Source organism: Etheostoma cragini, chromosome 13 (genome assembly GCF_013103735.1).
Source record: "Etheostoma cragini isolate CJK2018 chromosome 13, CSU_Ecrag_1.0, whole genome shotgun sequence".
In the NCBI taxonomy this organism is placed as follows: Eukaryota; Metazoa; Chordata; class Actinopteri; order Perciformes; family Percidae; genus Etheostoma; species Etheostoma cragini.
In genome coordinates this window covers 19,488,992-19,505,550 of record NC_048419.1, presented here as the reverse complement: position 1 = coordinate 19,505,550, position 16,559 = coordinate 19,488,992, and the positions used below count along the sequence as shown (strand labels likewise).

At 39.5% G+C, this 16,559-nt stretch overlaps 3 long non-coding RNA genes across 3 annotated transcripts in view; 1 reads left to right on the top strand and 2 right to left on the bottom strand.

Annotated features, from left to right (window-relative positions):
• The window catches only part of LOC117955942, a 12,083-nt gene extending 4,673 nt beyond the window's left edge, over positions 1–7,410 (top strand). Inside the window, exons 2-3 of the long non-coding RNA XR_004659164.1 lie at positions 6,838–6,841; positions 7,400–7,410. This is a non-coding gene — a long non-coding RNA (uncharacterized LOC117955942). The remainder of the gene's footprint in view (positions 1–6,837; positions 6,842–7,399) is intronic.
• LOC117955941 lies at positions 1,041–15,535 on the bottom strand. Its single transcript, XR_004659163.1, has 3 exons — positions 15,406–15,535; positions 2,855–2,860; positions 1,041–1,050 (listed from the first exon to the last, which is right to left on the bottom strand). It is a non-coding gene; the product is annotated as an uncharacterized LOC117955941 (long non-coding RNA).
• Positions 9,992–12,138, bottom strand: LOC117955943. Its single transcript, XR_004659165.1, has 3 exons — positions 12,029–12,138; positions 11,175–11,176; positions 9,992–10,003 (listed from the first exon to the last, which is right to left on the bottom strand). It is a non-coding gene; the product is annotated as an uncharacterized LOC117955943 (long non-coding RNA).
• Positions 15,536–16,559: the final 1,024 nt, after the last annotated feature.

Below are 16,559 nucleotides of genomic sequence, written 5' to 3'. Positions count from 1 at the left end.
ATAGAAGAAGATGCACCCCCTTTCCCCCCTGGTCAGTTTCTTTGTAAACTGTCCCTCTCTGTCAGCGCTGCTGCTGCTGCCCTGGGATTCAGCATGACAGCTGGTTGTGCTGCCGTTCACCTCCAGCTGGATGGATTAGCGCGGCCTAAAACGTTAGTTAGTTACATGAAGCCCTGAAGGAGTGTGAATGTGCAAGCCTGCAGCAGCAGCACTCCAGAGCAGAAATAGAGGAAAGTGATCTTCCATTCAAAGAGTAAAAACAGACAAAGATGCTTTCTGCTGTCACCTTTGGGAATGCAGGAGCAGGGTAGCACACAGACCTGTACGCACGCAAACAAAAAAACTAAAATATATCAAAGCAACACAGCTATTAAAAGAGACGTATCTTAACTTGAGAAACAATCGACAGAAATAGATTTTTCTTGTCAGTTTTGGGACAGGGATGCACGGTGATTTGATTCAAACACACAATTAAACTAAATGCTTACCGCTTAAATTCCCTCAGTTGTTCTGGGTACAGAGTGGGGTGGCAAACAAAGCAAAGCAAGACTTTAGTCATGTAAATAAAAATGTTTAGATGCAGTACTGACAGGAGGGAGACAATTGGTGAGCATCACCAACCACAGAGCCTCAAAGATGTGCATATTGTACATAAAGTAAATCTAATAAAGGTAAACTGAAATCCATTATCAGAGAATATTATTAAATAGTTTCATTTTAAATTAGCCTATGTTTATTTTGAATAAAACATTTTTTAATTATTATAAAAATCAATAATTCACAAAAATAATCCGATTGTAAAGACATTGTTTACCTTGCAAACTCTGACAAGTTTAACCTCCTTTGTAACTTCACATCCCCCCCCCCCCCCCCCCCCCCCCCCCCCCCCCTTTTTCTCTTTACATTTTAATCACATTTTGTGTTGGGCTTGCTGATAGTTGACCCTATTTGCTAAAAAACAGAAAGGACTTAGAAGTTGTAGAGTTTGACCAAATTTCCTACACTATTGCTTAGAAGATGATATGCTGCATGGTAAATGATAGAAGAAGCCTCTAAAATAGACATGGGTCAAGACTACTGTAGACAATCATATTTTATCTCCATAAGTGGAAGTTTTGGGAGTTTTATGTTGGTTTCAGACTACACAATATCTGTGTCTGTTACAATTGTCACTGTGTCAGAAAGGCAATTATAGAGTCACACATTCATGCCGTGACTCGGCTTAGAGACATGACAGACACGTCGGTCCCCTAGCCAATCAAAGCAACACGTGTGATATCATCAGGAAGGAGTAAAGAAACTGACTTCCAGGAACAAGAATGTAAACAATCAATGGCGGTGTGTATGATTCTTGTGTTCGGAAAAGCCTAAAAAATAAAAATGACTTTGACCTTAACTCTGTTTCACAGTTTTTTACCTAGCAACATCAACAAGATCATGCCTATTTTGCATCACCATGTTTACAGTAGAAGAGCGTTATGTGCTCCTAAGTCACAAATGTGAGGAAACACTTTTAACATTCTAGTCTTTCTGTTAAGGCGTTGTGAGGAGTTCCAGATGTGGCATTGGTTGTCGTCCACTACGACACTCTACACAGGATAAAACGATTGACTGTTGCTCCAACTACCCATTGTTGTTCCCAATCCGACCCAACGCCCCATGTCTGCCGGGTCAGGCTATAATCGGGCTGATGTTGTGTAATCTAAACCCAGCATAGAGAGAGAGTGTTGAAATGGAAATTTCTGCTTTTTTAATTATCAATTTCTGGCTCTCAGTGAAGTAATCTGACTAATTGTTGCCTCCCCGAATCTAAATATATTTTGGAAATGGGTTACATTTAAACAACAAAGGTGTTAGACCTTAGGAATCATCCCTTCAGGGAGGCTCTCAGGTGCCTACTGGCACCAGAAGACAGCAAAGTCCTTTTCTCTTTTTTTGCTGAACTTCCCCAGAAACCTGCTTTGACTGATAGCCCTAATGGCAATCGGCAATACTGTTGACGTGACAACTAAACGGCAATCATTACTCCATCATCCTGGGACGACTAAATCGGTTGTCACTTGTCTTCACTTTGCAACTTTAAACAGAAGTGCCACTTTATTGACATAATTTATATGGATAAAGAGCGCCTTACAGTTGCCTCCTGGCTGGAATGAATCAACTAATCTTACACACACACACACACACACACACACACACACACACACACACACACACACACACACACACACACACAAAGTGTGTCTCACCTCTAATTTCCCATTATCATCCTGCAATGCTTTTGAATAATTCATGGAATGTCCTCTCTGTAGGGAGAAAGTGAAGAGAGGAGGAGAGGTGGTAAAATGGAAATGAAATGGGAGGGTAAGAGGAAGAAAAGCGGAAAGAGAGAATTAGAGGTGATAAAAAACAGTGGAAACAAGAATTGATGAAAAAAACAAGGCCACACACAGGAGGAAAGGAGAAAACACAGACAACAGAGAGAAGACCAAGGTGGAGAGTCAAGGAAAAAGGAGGAAAGACCAGAAATGACAGTCAGAGAGTGAAGGGGTAAACAGGAGATGATATGGAGAAGAAGAGGAGTGCCAGACCAACGGTGGAAGGAAACAGGAAAACACTGGACAGGTAGATGAGATGTCCCCTGGAGTGGATGAAAGCAGACACGTCTGTCAGCTCATAAATTGTTCCAAATTAGCAGAGCTTATATTTAGCATATGCCCGCTTAAACTGAAAAAGAAAGGATGGGGAGGTGGAGAGCAGGGGTACGAACATTTACTTGCCTTTTTTTTTCTTCTACCCCTCGTCCCGATGGTCCACATGCTTCTCTCCACCAACTGTAAGCAAGCCTGAGGACTTGTGCCTCGAAAGTGAGTCCTGTCTGAATATTCATTGGCTTAATTTGCATAGCCCACAGATGGCGGAAACAGATGCTCGTTACGGCAAGTGTCAGTTTTCAAAAAATTTGCTTTCATGACAAAACAAATAAAGCTATACAGGAGGATGGAGCGACTCAAAGCCTCCTGGCAGAGCTGCCGTGTGTGTGTGTGTGTGTGTAAGACAGTTGCTGCAAATGAAAGTTTTAAGCATTTGTGTGTAGGTGTAGTGCAAAGTCCATTTCTAAACGTGCAGTGTGTATCAGTGTTGAGCACATCAATGGCATAATAAACGTATTTAAAGGAGTTTTTATTTGCCATAGTTACAAAGAATAACATTGACATTATTTCTTTGTGAAAGATCTGGCTTTGGAAAAACGGCAAACATTTAGCAAATAGGATGTTGGCCTGGAGAAGAGTTAAAGGTGCAACATGTACTACCGACAGCTAGTGTTTAAAATAGTTACTGCAGTACAAATTCAAAATACTGGAGAGAGTTGTCTACCCCGCCACTTCCTCCCACACTCAAAATTCACGTTGGTCGCCAGGCTGAGACTGCAGCATTCACAACAATGTTGCTAGACGCATGTCTCACATATATTATGTCATAGCACAGCGGAGTAGCTGACGTTAGATGCTGACTATATTGACAGTCATAAAAGCCCGCGCTCACGCGGAGCTATTTCCCAACTAACAGACACACTTCCTTGGCTTAGAATTACAGTAGGAACTGATAAAAATTCCACAACCTCACCATCCTTATCCATCCGACCTTATCCACCCTTTATTGGCATAGAATTTCAGCAACAATTTCTAATCACACCGCTAACTCATGCCGTTTTTTTAGGTTGGGTAGAATCTTTCTCCGTGATCCCGTTAGTTTGTTTGCTGCTTTCATGGCAGAACTAACATTACAGCTGTAGCGCGCTGGCTCTACGTTTTTATTGGTATATCTGGCAAACCGGCCTGGCTGTCAAACTGACCAGTTGATAACAACACACAGGCCGAAACACAGAGATTTTGTCACAGAACGGAAATTACAAAAGGTGAAAATCCTGGCATTAGCATTGTTGTCAGAAAAGATAGTATTTTAACTTTACATGTTTCCTTAATACCTGACGAAGCACTGGGGGCATTTTTGGGGATTTAGTACAGTAAATATATTACATATTGGACCTTTTAACATTATTTCTTGTCTTTACTATCCCATGAAGCTTTGTTCCAGCAAAATGGCATGAATGCTTGAAGGTATGAAGAGTATTTCTTGTGCTGACAACTTTATCTGTATCTGTTTACTTTTCATCTAGCAAGACACGGAGAAAAGGCAGAGCCATTGGAAATCAAAACGGATCCAGGATCCTTTCAGCATTTAATCATTAGCGTTGTATTCTGGCGTGATCAGAGTTAAAGGCCTGGGGACTGGCGGAGACAAGGCTAAGCAGTAACAACACACTGCTGTGTAAAACACTGCTTATACATTCCCATCTGACCTATCTACGGCAATCTAAGATTGTTTTTGGAAAACTTAATTAATTGCTTTGTGCTTAAGAGCCTTGACAAGTGGAAAGAATAAAGCACAAAACACACAACAACAGGAGCACAGAGCATGTATTACATATGAAGTGTAATATAAAGCACAAAAAGGGAATATGGGATGTAGTCCCTGATTCAGGACAGAGCAGAGCTGTACATCAACTTTTTAAGGTATATTGACATATTTAAACAATATACAGTATGGGCCGAGACATTACCGTTTATATCGATTTAGTTTGCATATCACATTTCTTCTGGAAAGCCGTGCCTTTATTTGCATCTCTCCTCTCTCCCAGTTTGAGGCATACAGCCTTGGTCCACACTGCTGACATTTGCTTACATTTTTAATTATTTGCAAAGCTGTCTATTTGTTCAAATAAAATGTCTGTTTGCTACATTGCGTAAGAATTTCTTCCATCCAGTGGTGAAATTAACTCGGTTAACTGAACAACCAGCTTCCGCTGACCTGAAGGAGCACCATGCGGGGCACCAGAGGCTGTGTTGAGGAACTATTTTGTGGCTCAACACATCTACTAAATGCCGCTGATACGACTGAGCTGTGACGGAGGTCTGTAGCGGCTTAAACAACTAGCAATTGCCCTCTGTAGCACGGCGCTCCTCTTCAACTTTTGTTTTTACCGCTTCTTACCACGAACAAGCTTGCTACAGGTATCCTACATTCAAGAGGCAATGGGATGTTAATGGACTGTATGTTACTCAGCAACAGGTGAAAATAGGGGCAAGGTTTCACAGTATGGTCAAAGTGATTTCACCTTTTAGCAAGGAACAAGTTGAACTACATGTATGTGTGAAAACAGCTTTATCTCATGCATCTGTTTTGTTGAATATGTAGCCATCCATTAGAATAGATAAATATATGTGATCAGTTGCGAGTTAACTGTGACATTAATGCAATTAATATTTGAATTGTTTGAGAGCACTGGTTAAACAGGTCTACTTAGCCTACTACTAATTCATTGTGCCAATTAAGTTTAGAAGGAAATTACTGCCTTTAATAATGTATACTCTCCCTGTATAATTCAGTATTAATGATACGTAACAGCATTTGGTAATCACAAAGAAGCATTCAGTAAGTAGAACTTGAGCTCATGCTGCTTCTCTGAAACAACGATGCATTAATGAGGTTTGGTGGCTTTAAAATGTTAGGCCAGCTCCTTCATCACAAGCTATATGTAAGCGCAGCAGCACAGCACTCCAGCACACACACATAGAGAAACGCAGCGAGCAGCTCCAGCTCCAGCTCCCCTCCAGTAGCTTGGTGCCATGTGAGCACACAAATGAAAATGCTTCCCGCAGAACAATTCATTTGCCACACCACACAGTTTCCTGTACTGCACTGCTGGTTATGAGTGATTTTAAACGCACTCTCTTTTTTTGTTTTTGTTTTATCCCCTCCCTTTTTCATTTCTTGTTTTTTCTTTAATTCAGTCCCTCTGCTTCCTTTCCCCCCTTACCTCTCTGTTTGCTCTCTCCCTACATTTATTCACAATTTTCCTAATTTTTTTAACATGGTTTCTTGAGGTCTCACTGTTGTATGTGATGCAAAGTGTTAACATCAGCTTTATCAAATTACAATGAACCAAATGTTGATTGGGAAAGGGGTCACTTGTTATTGCAAACCCAGAGAAATCACAAACCTGCAGTTCTATTGAGCTTTTTAACAACTTAACTAAATGCAACAAGTCATCTAAACCATTCAACAACATAGGCTATTAATTCCTGTCCAACTATCCTACCATCCCACTAATACGAACCATAGGAGAGCTTCATAAATAAGCAATTTAGGAATTATCCCTCAATAGCTAAACCAAAGAAAGTACTGGTCCCAGGCCAGACACTGTAAAAGCTCCATAGTTGTTGTGTTTAGTGCTAATAAATGGTTAACGTAAACAAGTTGGCTTTGTAAATGTGAGCATGATAGCATGCTGACGTTAACATTTAGGTCACATTACAGCTGTCCAGCTTTACAGAGCTGCTAGCATGGCTGTAGACTCAACCTTACTCTTGCTGCGACTGGCTTTTTTTTTAAGATTATGTTTTGGGCATTTATTATTCAGGACAGCTGACAATGTGAAAGCTTCAGAATGAACTTTTTTGTCCACCAGCCAAATGAATGCAAACATCAAAGTGAATGTTAAAGTTTTACCAGTCACTCAATAGATTACCATTGCAACCAAGCAATGGACAGTTATATTACCAAGCAAATCCAGCATATTTTACCAGCATTTGGCTTGTAGATAGTGCTAACTTTGAACCCTGCGTGCAGCAAAGGGCCACAGGTCAGAGTTTAACCTGCAGCTTCTGCAACAAGGACTGATCCTTTGGGCGCACGCTCTACCAGGTGAGCTATTCAGGCCACCCTGACCGCTGGCCTTTTGGTAACACTTACAATGAGGTACACAAAAAAAAGTATAGTTACTGTTTTTGAAAAAGTAAAAATTATTAGTTACCCTAAAGAATAACTACCCTTTTGAAATTGGGTAACCACCCTTCTGAAAAAGAGTAACTACCCTTTAGAAAAAGGGTAACTAATCTTAATTTACCTTATTGTAAAGTGTTACTGTTAACAGTCAAATGCATCACAAATCTTTCAGTCCCCCCTGTCCTCTGTTAGGTAAACATCCTCCGATAATTTATCCTCACTTTCCCTCTTCTCTTCTTTCTTCCCTCTATTCTCCAGCAGCCTGTGCTGTCACGAATCACTGCCACAGCGTGTAGCTTCTTTCTAATATTAATTAAACACCCTTATGTGTCATCAACCCCTCAGGTGAGCAGCTCTGTCTTTAATTAGACCCGGCAAATGCCAGGGAGAAAGACACACACCTCAACGGTTTGTGTGCAACTGTACAGGTGTGTTTGAGACTGGGGAAATGTAGTTGGGGATTTTGTGTTTGTGTGTGTGTGGGGGGGGGGGATTTCTGCTCAGTTTTTTTATGAGGGTCTCTGCAGAACATTGTGTGTGTGAGTGTGAGACAACTCAGTCTGTTGTCTTTCTGTCTAGTGTGTGTGTATGTGTTTGTTTGCATGAGTTAAATGTGATTTCTGTTTTTTTTTATGCAGTGTGTTACACAACAAATTTTGAAGGTGTTGCTCTTTTACACCCTCAAACTCATGCTTCTGTCATTACGCTTTTTTTCAAGAAGTTTCTAATTGTGGCCTTGGGATTGAGGGAAAATCAACACGCCTATGATAATATCTCACAGTTGACATGGTTCACAGCCCAAGAAAAATAAAACTTGCTGGCTGTGAAACATGCCCATGTAATGCATCTAAAAATACAAAGTGTATTACTTTGTAACCCTCTGAGTGATGTTTACCAACAGTAATTAAAAACTTGCAGATTTTCCTCAAAGTGTGCAGTGAAATCACGAGTACAACTTTGCAAAAAAAGAAAGGAAAAAAAACTATGAACAGTATGAGTCATTAAAGTATACAAAACAGGAACCTTTTTTTGTTTTTGTTGCATCTGATCAGTTTAAACAGATGTTTGACATGATTTGGCAAATGTGTTGTTTCCCCTCAAGAGCTACTGATGTACCTCAATTTGTGCAAAAATAAAGGTGTAACAAAAGTTAGAGGCATTCCTCGAATGTGACACTCTGCCAATCAACCTTCCCATCTGTTCACTTTAACAAAGCACATCAATAAAGAAGTATGACATACTACCTTCATTTAAAAACTCACCCTAGGTGAAATCACATTGTAAATGCAACCTCTTGAAAAAGAAGCAGAACTAAAAGTGAAAACAGCTTCTTCTCTTCAGTTAGTTTATATTGACCATTGTTTTAAAACAGATCCAAGTATTATACCACCTATTAGTTGTGAAAGGACATCAAATATATGATTGGAATGTATTTCAGTTGAATAGACAATTCCAAATGGATTTATTTTACTGTACCCACTTCAAAAGTACTAGTATTTTGTTCATAAAAAATAGTTTTTACTTGTATAAGTCTGAACTAAGGCTGAAATGAGGGGTTGACATGGACACTTTTTGCAGTGTAGTGCAGTTAGCTAGACATATTTGTTCTGGGTTAGGAGATTTGGCTGTCCTTCCCTTAACACCAGCCAACCTAGCTCCAGAGCAGAGGCAGCAGCATGAAGCCCAGAGTATAACGTTGCCAAATTTCCTCCACCAGCAGCTCTGTTTCCCCCATGCAGCCTCCTCGCATTTTCTACCCTGTCCTGCACCAGCAACATGCCAACTTTTTGGGCACACACGTCTATCTTTTTCTAAATGTGCCGCAGTATTGGTTCGGCGTCAAAAAACATTGCAGGTTTGACAAACTTTCTTGTGAATTTTATTAATTAAAAAACCCGTCCGTCACCAACTGAAAACGCAAACTGCGTAAGCTGCTATCCACCAGGGCAAAACAAAGTTGTTGGATTTCTGTAAATAACATCAGAGAGTATGGTCTAGACCTGCTCTTTTGTCAAAAGCGCTGTGAGATTATTTGTTGTGATTTGGTGCTATATATATATATATATATATATATATATATATATATATATATATATATATATATATATATATATATATAAAAATATATATATTAATTTAATTGAAATGTTCATAATTGGATCATTCTCCAGTTTAATTTCGGGAAAGAAAATGAAGATTTTCACTCTTGTCCTCGCTACTAACAAAGCCCTCATCCTTTTCACTGAGATACTAGACACCAGAGGTGGTTGAATATTGAGATACATTTCACGGGACATTAGAAAAAGATTTACAATGCACATGGTGAAATGTGCCAAAAGCTGGGAGAGCTTTCTCAGTAAGTAATGGGCCATATGCTGATATTTGCAAACTTATGAATACACTCTACTATAACAGGTTAGAGGCTGTATATTTGGACTGTTTCAGAGGATCTGTAAATAATTCATACAATTTATTCATCTTGCTCTGATGTTTAGGAGAGGGCTTATTGCAATCATGTGTGTATATATGCAAGTGTTGAGTGCAACACACTGACTGACTGACTCAGTGCTTTCACACACTCCAGTGCAAATATTATAAAGGTCAAAACCTGAGACACCATGCCTTGATTTTATGTTGTTGAGTGTTGCACCCTTTGTTTGTTTGCATTAGTCCTTACCATCATTGGACAAAAGTTCTCATCGAATAAAAGCGACATTTTGCATGTAAGCAAACCTGTAGTGAATGCGGAGTGGGCTCCATGCACATACAATCCAAAATACACAAAATGCTATTGTTGTTTGTTTAAAGTAAGACCTGAAGTTAAAACGTTGTTTTAAAATCAATGTTTAGTCACCCTGCTCAGTCACTTTCAGATGACAGATCTGTTTTTAAAAGAGACTTAGTCAGCAGTAGCACATTTTTTCATCCATGGAAAGAAATTAACATTGAAAAGAATGCTGTGTAAATGACTTATTAGAGTCCTTACAACCTCAATTTAATATTATGACTGAATTTCAATATGCAACCACATCCACACAACGTGGCAAATTATCCAGTGTGAAACTGTAGGTGTTGATTTTTCATTAACAGTATTTTTCTGTAGCAATTGTTTAGGCATGACAAGTGTGGATTGGATCTTTGTCCTCTCACGGAACTGAAATGGCTTCGAGGTTTAGCTGTTGAAAACTATCAAATGCTTGGAAGGGTGTAAACGTCCATAAACACTGACACACTGTTACAGTCTATGCTTCCAGAGCACTGAACATTTTGCAAAATACTGACTATTCTGCAAAGAAAACATATGAAGACAGGACAGAAACAACAGTGATGCAGATGTAAACAAGCTAAACTCAATTCATCAATTTAGAGCATCAATAATTTTCAGTACATTTGTTGTTAATTAATACATGCTTCTAAGGAGTGACAAAGACCTTTCTTCTGCAGGCACCATTATATCCGCACTTGTCTTTGCATTTGCCAAAAATACCTTTCATGACTGTCTTTCATGAAGCACTAACCCCTTTTACTAAGAGCTACATCTTCAGAGCCTATTTACATCAAAGAAAGAGGTGATTTCATTACAGTGCCTGAGATGCCTTCAGTACAAACTTTTGGTTTGAAAAGTGTCTCTGTCTGACTTCAGTGTCAGCAGCACATCTGGCTGAGCTGGAGACGTCATGTCACCTCTGCTTCCTCAGCTCGCCCTGACAGTCAGGGGCTAATGACCTGGAAGGATACACAGTCCCACTACATATGGGCCTCACAGCCTGTGTGGATCTGTGTTCTGGGTATGGGTGTGTGTGTATACATGTGCAGATGCATACTTGTGCACTTTCAACTTGGTTGAGTCCACTCCTCTCCACTTAGATTGTTGAGTGTTTGCCTGTGTGTATGTGTGTGTTTGTGTGAATAGCGGCCAGAGACATTTTCTCCAACGTTTGGAGACTCCCAGTGCATCTGGGCCTGTGGTCTTTCCTGCTAGCTGAGTAATTGGGACAGGACATACTGACCAGTCGCACTGTCAGCTGGGACCACTGACAGAACAAGGACAGATGAAATTATACACCTGGATGCTACACAGGGATCTTTTTCAGTGTAGTTTGGTGATCTAGGAAACCAGAAGTTGGTTTTTGACCCAATTAAAGGAAAAAATTAAAGTCACCTCATGTCACAACTGGCCATTGTGGAAAGCTTCTCTCTTTCATTCGAGTATTGTGTTGAGACAGAATGCTCTTTTCAAAGGTCACCATTTATAACTTATCATGGAAAAAAGTTCTGGGTAAAACTTATCACAAAGAGTTGCATGCCAGATTTTCAATGATGACTTCTGCTACAAAAGTGTTTGTAGTTGGAAACTTGTATTATTAATGCCCCTTAAAACAGAAAATATCTTTGTTTCAGTTTCAAATAAACACAGAAGACTCAATAATGGTGGCAAGAATGATCCATGAAAGCCAAGAAACCTTCATCCAATCATTTTATTTCAAACAGAGGATAAAATGTGCATCCTACCACATTATTTAACTGTTGTATTAGCAAATCAGCAGTTGAAACAACAGGTGGAGTCTCAAATAAGTGCACACCAACTTGTTTAAGTTTTTTGTTCCTGTGTTACACAGTTAAGTCAACCTTACGTGAAGGGATGTGTGGTGGTGTTTTTATAACTAGTGATGTTTTTGCAGATCATCTGCTCATCTGTTGAACAGGTGTGCATCATTAGAGTCATTAAGCCGCTGACAGAACACACAAGTTGTTAAAGACAAGAGCTTTGTTCAAAACGGTTCCCTATAGGTGTTTTTTCCATTATTGGTTTTTGAGTCTCGTCATGTTGTTGTTGCCAAGACAAATTAAAAGACGCAGAGGCAGCAAAAAAAAAAAGAAAAAGCTGGCTAAACTTTTAAACACGGCGGGCTTTTTCAGGTAACCCCCCCCCGTCTGTTGTTAGCAATGATGACACAGTGAATAGTGACTATTCTCTCCGACCAATCAGTAGTCTGCAGCTTTTTACATCACCTTTTGGTATCGCTTCAGCTCGCTTGGATCCTCGAATGAGGTAGTACTAAAATTGGCACCTGTTGGCAGGTACCAGGGACTTTTTTTGTATTGGAAAACCAAAAAAGGCAAGTAGAGGCGAGTTGAGTAGGTACCATGCAGCGGAAAAACGCTATAACGTGGAAACCGTGCACTATATAGTGTGATTGCCATTTTGTAGTGGTGTTTGAATTCTCCACGGTTAATTTCATTCACTAGTCCACTATAAAATAACCACAATGCACAGCTAATTTGAGTGTACATTATGGATGTTGTCACTACCCAATGTGAGTCAAGTGCAGATGTGGGTCGTGCGTTCACCACTTTGCAACAAGTAGCCTACAAAATGCTAACCTGAGACTTCTGTAATGTTAATACAGTAACAATGGACTTACTTAACACAGTTTGCTCACTGCTGTCTTCAGGTTAGCAATCAAACACAATAAAGGTTGTTACTTGAATGGCGTCTTGAGCCAATGTTAGCAATCTAACAGTCATAGACTGTCACTAACCCTAACCCTAACCCATGTCATGCCAAATTTCAGTATTACATGTTATGCTGTAAACTGTTAAATCACAGCATGTGCACCTCACATCTTCACTCAACCAGAGCCGACTCTCATCGGGTAAGACACGTAAACTGTTTAAATCTGAACTCGACCCACATCCAGTAGTAACAGATGTATTAAGAGAACATACGATGCACTCTACATTTAACTCCCGCATTCTTCAATGCAGAGGGGATGTTTTCCTGGGGGAAAAGAATGAGCAGAAGCACCCGCGAAAAAACTGAATAGGAAAAAAGGAGCGCGCTATCATTTCTAAACAGTAGAAATGTAACATGCAACATATATACAATCTTTTACTATGATCCTGAGTACTGAGTGCTTGGTTAGTTTCAAGTTAGAAGTATTTTTGTTTTGGTTTGTTTACATGATGCTGGGCGCACCCGCCGCCGTCACACACATAACCGGCGCATCTACTGACGCAAGTCACAAAAAATTGTGTTTTCAGTGTAGTGTCCAAAATCTTGTTTGGTCATTCCCTATATAGTTCATTATTTAATAAAAACTATATTGGGAATAGTGAGTAAGTGAATGAGGCTTTTGAACACAGCTTAGGTGAAATTTATTAAACTTAGAGAGCATCTTTGTGTACCTTTGTAGAAAGAGTTACAAGCCAGCAATATCTTTGTATCCTAGATAAAGGTTCTATTTGTAAATTAGTACAGTTTAGTATTTTTTTTTTTGTGTTTACACCTGTTTAGCTTACCCCATGCTTATTTGAGCAGATGCTAGGTTCCAGTTGAGCTGAAACTAACAACGTAAAAGGCCAGTAATTGGTCTCTGGTAAGGGGACAGCTAACAGAGACTTTTCATTTGTTTATTTTACTTCAGCTTGAAGTTAAGTTGTTTGTTTCCCCCCTCAGTTTCATTAACATTTTTGTTCTCTTTCTTTGGCATGATCCCCAGCCTGCAGTTGTTGCATTGCTCATCCGCCCTTTATAGGTTTCCTTGGGTCCGCCAAACAACACATTCAGTCTGTTATATACACTTCAGTCTTGGAAAATGTATTAGTTTGATGCTCCTTAGCTTTATGTTGACCGTGGCCAGTGGCCAAGTGTTTGTATGGTGGATGACTGTAATTAGCTGATGCCACAACACTAGCAGCACTCGCAGTACATGTGCTACACTCTGACTTGTACTCCCTGTTTTTATTACATGCTGCAACATCTCTCCTGTAAATGATGACAGAAATGTTTCATGTACCGTAACACTTTAATGTTGCTTATATATAGAATTATATTTTGACTGGAAATGCATAAAATATCCACACCAGTAAATCACACATAAACCAATTAAGGAGTGTGACAGAGAAAACACCCTTCACTGTCCCGGGCTTTCGGGGGTTTGCCCCATCGTGATTTTGGACGCATTATCTCAGTGTTCTGTGAATGATTCCCATGATTGATCCTGGCCCCCGCCAGGCAGCAGGCTCTTCCTCTTGATTTAAAATAAATTATGTGATGATGTTCTCGCACAAGAGGTGGCCGTAAGTGTGATGTGTTTGGTTGGGAGAGAGTAGGTAGCAGGATAAATCACCAAATGGTGTCATGGAGAGCACACTTTGCGGTCTATTTAATCTCTGTCTGTCTTGCTCTTCGTTCTCATCCTTTCTACATATTTTCCTTCCTCTGAACACTCTTTTCGATTCTTAATCCATAAATGTATCTGTCAAGTTTTTTTTTATTTTCTACTAAATGAAATGTAAAAGAAGCCCTTCAAGGTGAATGCCCAGAAAATGCAACAGTGAGCATCCTGCAACAGCCACAAAGAGATGGAGCTGCACAGCCTCCTCTCGTGAGTTTTATTTACTTGGTGATTTATTCAAGTGAGTATTTTACATCTTTCCAATATCAAGCCCCCTCCTTACACTATATTCCTGGGAAGTAATCTTGGATTAACAGAAAGCTTGTTAATTGCTTCACTGCCTTAGTGAATACCAACTAAGTAATTGCACATAACCAACACATTATTATTATGATTTAGAAAACACATGTTGCTTGGCGAGGATGGAATTATGATAATAATTATAAAAAATAGTGCAACATTTTTTTCTCTGTCTTGCTTTAATGAGGTGACTAATTTACAGTTGTTCTATTTTTTGTCTTGTTCGCCATCTTTTTGACAAGCCGATGAGACTTCTCACCTCGTTTTCAACTCGGAGTGAAGTGGTAACAAGGAGGGATCGCGTTGACATTTGCATCTGCAGGTTCATAAATCCCTATCTGGCATTTCTTAAAGAGGGTATCAATTTCACTAGTCAATTAGAATATTGAGACAAAAATTCAATAATCGTGATTTAATTGATTCTAATAGCTGCAAACCAGTTTTTGTCATTATGGCTCAAAATATCCAACATTTTAATTAACTGTGGAGAAGAAGTGCTCAGGCCCAGTGTGGATTTCAACCAACATCAATGAACTTAACAAAGAACTTAAAGTCTCAAGTGTTCATATGGCTCAACAAGTCCTCCAAACTATACAGTACGTAAACATGTAGGTGGTTAATTCCTATCGTCAAATTTCACGCAAAGCGTTCAATAAATTAGCATCCCTAGTGGTGGCAGGAAATATGACCCACTGAAACACTTTCCATCCTCATGTCTGAGACCAGAGAATGTAGCCGTTGCTGTTTTTAATCAGTTTGTTAATGTTGTAAAATGTTCACATTTTGATGAGTTAAGGCAACCAAAATACATGGCTAAGTTAAAAAAAAAGAGGTTGTGTTTGGGTTTAAATCAGTGCATTTGTTTCTTTACTTCACTTCCAGTTATGCAAGTGACGCAGGATGTAATGTAGTTCCGTACAATCCGAAAAGTTAAAAAAACAATGATAACCTTGTTTTTTACTTTTATTTTTGGGACACAAATCTTGGTCTCCTGGGTGAAAGTCCTCTGTTTGACTCATCCATCACCCCAATCTGCATACTTCTGTGAAGTTTTGGTGCTCTTATACTTCATCACTAGACTGGGTAAACCAAACCCGAGCTGCCTTATCTATCCTACTTCCGTTACAATTTTGCAGCGACCAATCACAAACTGGCTTATCCACCTGGCGCGCTATTGGCAAGTTTAACACGATGATAGAAAAGCAACCAAAAGTGTTTTTTGTTTACATTCAACAAGGTGTTCAACTAAGCGCAGCAACATGTTTATGCCGCTGTCGCCGCAACGTCACCCGCATCGTTGGTCTGATTGGTTGAAGGACTATCTATTGCGTACAGAGTCATTTGAACTACACCTGTTGATCACACCTATAACTCCTCTTGTGCAGAAAAAATACTAAGCAGACTTCCCAGACTAATGTTCAATCTTTAAAGACCGAGCTGGGCTGATCATAGACAAACGTCACCTTACTTTCTGCTTGGCTCCAGTCTCCAGTCAATAACTATGGCCACTAGAGGGCACCGCCACTATAAACATAAATATGGCATAATTGCTGCTTAAACACGACTTGTGAGGTCGTTTTTTGGGGAGGACAGTCTCACACGGCTACAATACTACCAAAAATAAGATTGCTATAGAAAACCATCTGATTCGTTTATTGTAAAAAAAAAAAGGAATAAAATGTACTAATCAAGTTTTTTTAAGTGTACTTACAGAACATAAAAATGGCAAACAAAAATTAGCTGTTGATGTAATCAAACACATGGCGCTGGAGATGGAATATTTGGTAGTGTCAGTACCTTGCTGAGCTGTAGTGGTCAAAGCTAAAATCTCTCTGAAGCATTTCACATATTTTGTCATCTTATAGAGATTGTATCTGCAATGCAGTTTGGAAAGTTTAAACTGTTGGAGCTTCACACTGGCTCAAGGATGCAGTACACATTCTCATATTCATAAAGTTAATTTGGTGATTTGTTCGGGTAAAATAAATCCCTAGATGCATGACAATTGTACTGACATGTGAGTTACATAGCTGATGCTCTTATACAGGCAGCCACAAGCTCTAGAAATGTCCCGCTTTCTCTCTTTCCGTCAAACAAACAGGCACACTAACTAAATTTCTCCTTCAATTGAGTTCTGCCAATCCACATATCATTCCAGAAAAGTTAGCCCTTACAATTCATTGGAGATTATCCTCTTATGAAGGGCTGCCTTAAGGGGTAAATTACAGA